We start from the raw sequence: 6,929 nt of genomic DNA, 5'->3' as shown, positions 1-6,929 counted from the left end.
ACTGTGAGAACCTTGCCTGTGAAGCTTGCCTCTCTCCACTATACTCTTGGGGTAGTGCTAGGTGACTTTGTGTGTATACACTTTTCATTAAAAATTTGAAGGTTAATACTGGAAACATTATCTGGCTGTGGTTATTTTATCTTCAGGTTCTACTGTGCTGCGTCTTGGTGTGGATTTCCCTGAGTGGGTATCTTTTGGTAGTTGTTGAGCTGCTTCAATCCATCGGTTTATATCCTTTGTCAAGTTTGAGGAATTTTCAGCCTGCTGCCATTTCTTCAAAATGCATTTTTAGCCCACTACCCTACCTGTTCTCTGTTTCTGACTTGGATAGCAGAATCATTAGCTCTGATTGTAGTTTCACAGGTTTCTAAGTCTCTGTTCATTTTTTAAGTTCCTTTTTGTAATTAGTCTTCTGGATCTGCTGAAACAGAATCTCTTAGGTGACCTAAGGAAAGTGTCTCCGAGAGTCCTGGAGCTTGAGGAGTCATCTGACCCCACTTCCTGCCAGCCTTCTTTTCCTGACTCTCAAACATCTGCTTTTCCTCTTTTGGTGTTCTTTGGATCCCATGTAGTATGTGGTCCAGGCTGACTTGAGATATTTTATGTAGCTGAAGATGTTCTTGAACTCCTCATCCTCTGCCCCTCCTGTCCAAATACTGGTATTATAGGTGTGCACCATCATCTTGATGACTTATGACTGTCTTCCCTGTGTCTTCACGCAGATTATTGTTGGTTCGTGTGCAGGGTGAGAGAGATGCCTTTCTCATTACGTCATCAGTCCCATTGGACTAGGACCCTATCCTTACAACCTCACTTAGCCTTAATTACCTCTAGAAAGCCCTGTTTCCAAATTCAGTCTGCACTAGGAGCTAGGCTTTCAGTACACATGTTTAAGGAGACACAGTTTGTTCCTTGTCATGCTGCTCCCGTTGCTTCCCACCAAATTCATGTCCATGCATGGCGTGCCTTCACTCTGCTCCCTCAGCTCCCAAAGTCTGACATTCCAGCCCCAGCTGTAAAGTCTGAAGTCCAGAGCTTGGTCTTTCACCTGAATCAGATATGACAGAGATGTTTGATTATCTGACCTAAGCTGTGAACCTGTAAAACTGAGTCAGTTATATACTTCTAAAATACTATGATAGGACAGACATTCCTGCACCAAAGGATAGAGATGCCAGTGAAGGAGTGGGTAATGGATGCCAAGCAAGTTCAAAACTTAAATATTTCTGCTAGATTGTAAGATATGAGAATAATCCCTTTTAGTTCACAGCCTGTGGACCTGTTGGTGAAGCAATCCTTGCTCTATAGCTTTTCCAGATAGCTCCATCCCTGGTCTTGGCTGTCAGGTTTATTAAGGCCATCTTGCCTGTTGAAACCAAGCTAAACAATTTGAATTTGCCAATAAGCTATACCCATCATTGTATTAGCTCATGAGCTATGCCCATCATTGTATTAGCCTATGAGCTATGCCCATCACTATATAGCCCATGTACAGCCCATGAGCTATACATATCACTGTATTAGCCTGTGAGCTATGCCCATCACTGTATTAGCCCATGAGAGCTATATCCATCATCTTATCAAATGGTTGTTCAGACACAGCATTAATGTGTTCTCCTCCCCCCCCCGAAAAAAAACTTTCCTCAAATTCCCCCATATGAGTAGACTTTTCCCATATCTTTGGATTCTCATTCCTTCTTGATTAACATTCCAGTATACTAGTCCATCGCTCCCATCTCCCATCTTCACTAAAAGCCGTGAGACTCCACTCGTCACTTTTGGTATTTTATTTAGAAGTTGCTACTAACTACCCAGTTTCATCACTCTTGGGTTCTTCCTTCCACGAGACATTAGCATACTCATGAGACAAGGTCAACACTACAAAAAGGTCATCTCCAACTCCAAGAGCATGTTCCTCATTGCCATCTAAGTCCTCACCAGAATAGCCTTTACATTCTGTACGTACCTCAGGACCCTTCTGGTCTTTACCTACAATCCAACTGCAAAGGTGCTTTGACACGTTTAATGTTTGCTGTACCAGCATTCCATTTTTTGGCACCAGGATCTTACTTGGCTCAGGATGCCATCACAAAATACCATAGATTAGGTGGTTCAAACAAAAGAAAATGTACTTTTCACAGTTCTGGGGAATAAAGGTTCAAAAATCAAGGTCCAGCAAGGTGCAGTTCCTGCTGAGAGCGCTCCTTCTTATTTGAAGATGGTCTTCATATGGCCTTACCTCTGTCCATAGGGGGACTCAGAGAGCTCTCCTTTGCGTTTATAAGGCCAGCAGACCTGTTGGATTAAGACCTTACTCCTATGATGTCTAGCAAATCCATTCCTTCACTGGCATTGGAGCCTACTTCCTTGAGACTTCAGCCAGCATACAATGAAGACCAACGGAGACATCCCGCCTCATGGACAGAACATGGGTGGAACTGGATCCTGAGACCTTCTGTTGGAGGACAGCTCTTGTTGGGCTGGCTGGACCAGAGCCTGTAAGTCACTCTAAAAAAAAAAAAAAAAAAAACAACAAAAAAAAACTTATGAGAGAAAGGAAGCGTGGGAAGGAAGGAGGTAGAGAGGGAGGGAGGGAGGGACGGAGAGGCAAGGCGAGGCGAGACGAGACGAGATGAGGCGGGGGAGGGAGATATTGATTGATTCATACTATGAGTTCTGTCCCTCCAGAGAACCCTGACTAATGCAAGGGTAGAGTTTTCACATAATGAATTGAGGGTGTGTGGGGAGAAACAAATGGAAACAATTCAATCCCTTGTCATTTTATCTGTTGATAATATTGGATATTTTCTTTTGTTCAGTCCTCAAGTAAGACGCCATTTTTTTCCCTCTATCCTTTGAGTTACTTATTTCAGTTACTGTATTTTTTCTGCTCCATTTTTCTTAAAATTATGTGTGTGTGTCCTAATATCTTGGTAGACAGTTATTAGGTCTATGCCATACTAGTGTGTTGGATATTCTCATTCAAGCTAAGATTCTCTTGACCTTGGAGTGATGAGTGATTTTATACAGAAACCTGGATATTTTGTCTATTACAGGACTTGATACTCTATTTAAATCTCCTGCATTGGCAGGCCTCCTCTGACCTCCCTCTGTTAGAGAAAGGACTCCGGGATCCTGAGTTAGTGTTAGAAGTCTGAGTTTACCTGTGCCTCTATTGGTGCCGTGGTAAGAGACTTCAGTTCTGCTAGGGAGGGGCAGGATTTGGAGCTCCCCATTCATGCCACCCTGGCTAGGAAATCCATGAATGTCATGATTACCAGAATTAGGGAAGGACAAGATGACCTCATTACCATGGGGCAAATTCTGACTCTAAGCCCCACGGATGCCAGTAAGGCTGGGAAGGGGTATCTTGCCTCTGGGTAGATTTGGAAGCCTCATCCCTTCATGTGTCCTCCATTGGCATAGGGTTTCAAAAGCTGACCCCCTTGAACTCTGATACCACCACAGCAGAGGGTGGAGAGTGGAAATGCAGGCTCCTCACATGGCCTGTGCTGGTAGGGGAAGGACTGCATGTTCTCTTGTGCTAAAACTGGGCGATATTGTCTAAAAGTTTTCTGTCCTGCTGGTCTGTCCCTTCGTGACCTGTTTCTTAGAAAGAATAAGTAGATTTTTCTTGGGTCTTTAAAAATCTACCCCCTTCTTTTTCTCCTCTTTGTCTCTCCCACAACTCCACCATTTTAGGTTGTCGTCTTCTCCAAAAAGGAGTTTGTGATATAAGGCACAAGAGGAAGTGCCAAGAAATTCTGCTGAGGGATCCCACAAGTTTCTAAGTCCTTATCCATTTCATCTCTCTTCACCTGTTAGAACCTTCTCATATTTCCCTTATCAGGATTTCCATCTGTGCTTGAACTGTTAGGAGAAACAGCCACTCCATCTTTCCCTTGCCTTTCTTGCACCAGGCACTGACATGGCATGTGGAGTTCTGTGGAGCCCAGCCCACAGGCCTGCGGCATACAGACAGTAGTACAGAATAGTCGGCTAGAACTGGAGTGGTCACTGGTTCTGCAGTCAGGCTCCTGAGTGGGAACTATGCACTGCTTCCTCTAGCTTTGAGGGGACTATACTTTTTTTTTTTTTTTTGGTTTTTCGAGGCAGAGTTTCTCTGTGTAGCCCTGGCTGTCCTGGTACTCACTCTGTAGACCAGGCTGACCTCGAACTCAGAAATCCACCTGCCTCTGCCTCCCAAGTGCTGGGATTAAAGGCGTGAGCCACCACTGCCCAGCCAGGACTATACCTTTTCAGTTGAAATAGCAGTGTTCAATTTGTGCACTGCAAACTCAAGAAAGAGAGATAGCTACAACCATGAATATAAACTGTATCGTTAATATTTTTTTATCTCTATCTTTACACCAGGGACGTGTAAGAGCCATTGGCAAATTGAATTTACATTTGTTGCTTGGATTTATTTTTCCCAATTATGTATTACTTGTGTATGGCTGTCAGTTCATTTGATATATGGTATTATAGAGAACCAACAAATTGAAGATGATAATTGATATTTGAGACGAGTCCGTTTGTATTTGAAATGTTTATATATGTATTTTGAAAATGTCATACCTATTTGAGAATGGCTAGAACTAGGTAGAGAGTGGATGCAAAAGTGATTTGTAAACTATTAAGTGTTGTGTAATTGTTAGATATAATTGGTATAATCATTTATATGACCTGTCTATTCCATATTCTTTATGATGGTGTAGCTCAATAAAAATGACTGTGAATATAATAGTTTTATATCTTTTTTTAAAACTAAGTTTTCTTAAGCAGTAGTAAATATATATGTATATACATATGTCTTTGCAATAAGCATATTTTTCATTTTTAAAGCATTTAATTTTTTTAATTCATGTGATTCTATGTGTCTATGTGAGAGTATGCACACAAGCCTGTGGGTGCTCACAGAGGTTGAATACACCAGGTCACCTGAAGCTGGAGTTACAGGCAGTCGTGAGCTATACACGTAGTTGCCAGGAGCTGAATTCGGGTCCTCTGCAGGGGCAGCACACATTCTCAACTGCTGAGCCATCTCTCCATCCCCAAGCTGTTCATTACTAATGTGACAAACTCTATTGATTTTTTTTTTTAATGTTAAAGAATTCAAGCATTCCTGAGATTTATCCAATGTCATGATTTCCCTGTCTCTGGAAGAGTTTGTATTCTTTGAGTGTCTGTGTTCCCTGCTAAATTGGGATTGGTTTGTTTGTTTGTAGGTTTGTTAATTACCTTTAGGGACTAGTCCCATTTCTCTTGCTTAATTTTTTTAAAGTTTTTCTTTAACTTTTTCTTTTGTCATTGAGTTCATTTTCTTTCCTTTTAGTCTCTGGCCTGTAATTGTGTCCTTTTTGAGATTGCTTCTTTGTAGTCTTTCCCTTGGTTCTGTTTACAGAGGTTCATCAACTTTACTAGGCCTTTAAAATTAATTTTTGGTCGGGCGGTGGTGGCGCACGCCTTTAATCCCAGCACTTGGGAGGCAGAGGCAGGCGGATTTCTGAGTTCGAGGCCAGCCTGGTCTACAGAGTGAGTTCCAGGACAGCGAGGACTACACAGAGAAACCCTGTCTCAAAAAAACCAAAAAAAAAAAATAATAATAATTTTGGGGGTATTTTGAAATATTGGTACTTTGCCAATATTTACTTTACATACAATAAAATCATCCACCTAGTGTTCAATAAGCTTGAAAAGTTAATGACAGATGCTTACCCAAACCATAGCAACGCCAGAGAGTGGACTTGCTAGATCACCTGGTAGTTCCATTTTTAATTTCTGAGCAATTTCTATGGAGTTTTTTGTTCCTTTACATTTGACTGTATCTGCATGTCTTACCATAAGAACCCTTACTCAACCCAAGAAATCGAATGTCAGTGTAATACTCTCTGCCATAGATCATTAGCTTATCCGTGGTTCTTCCCAAAATACCATTTGCTATCCCCTATCCTGTCTCTAGTCAGAAATGGCATACATTGTGTTCATTTGCCTTGCCTCGTGTAGTCTCGTTCAGCCTAAAGTGGTATTTCTACCTGCTGTAATTAGAGTCCCAAGTGCACATCCACATGCTCACGTGTTGAACACTTTAATGCAGTGTTCAGAGGTCAGACACTGGGGAAGTGATTGGCTCATGAGGAGGCTGACAGGCTAATTCATTGGTGGACTGAAGGGAGGGGGAGAGCCTGGGAGGCAGTGCCTGACTGGGACGGGTCCCTGTGGACATGGCTCTGAGAGGTAACTGTGCTGCCTAGTTTTTGTGTCACAAAGGCATGCACACCTGTAACCCCAGCATTCCTCCTGGGGAGTGGAGGTGGGAGAATGCACCAGAAGTTCATGAGCCAGCTGACCTGGAGTAAGCCATATTTAACAGCAGATATAAGAGGAACCCTGGAGAGACTGGGCTCCCAAAGTTGTCCTTTGACATTCACAGGCATACCATGACACGTGCACACCAACACTCACACATAACACACTGAAAATTCCTTTACATTCACGTTAAACATTTTTTGAGATTTATTTTTACTTTAGGTATGTGGATATTTGACCTGCAGGCATGTCTGTGCACCAAATTTGTACAGTGCCCATGGAGGCCAGAAGAGGGTGTCAGATCCTGTGGAACTTTAGTTGCAAGCAGACATTAGCTGCTACAGTCACTAGCCGCCATGTGGGTGCTGAGAATCACATCCCGGTCCTCTAGAGGGACAGCCAGTGCTCTTAATTTTTGAGTCATCTCTCCAGCCCTGCATTTACATTTTTAAATGTTTTAAATTAAAATCTAACTATATCACTCTCCCTCTTCCCTTTTTCTTCCCTCCAACTCTTCCCATGCCCCTTCCCTTCACCCCCTTCCATGTACCCCTTCTTTCTCTCAAAGGGGCTAGAGAGGTGGTGATGGTTAAAAGAAAATGCTGCTTTTGCAGGGGGCA

This window comes from Mastomys coucha, unplaced genomic scaffold (assembly GCF_008632895.1).
Source record: "Mastomys coucha isolate ucsf_1 unplaced genomic scaffold, UCSF_Mcou_1 pScaffold15, whole genome shotgun sequence".
Classification (NCBI taxonomy): Eukaryota; Metazoa; Chordata; class Mammalia; order Rodentia; family Muridae; genus Mastomys; species Mastomys coucha.
The sequence above is the reverse complement of the archived record's forward strand: the minus strand, read 5'-3'. Positions refer to the sequence as shown.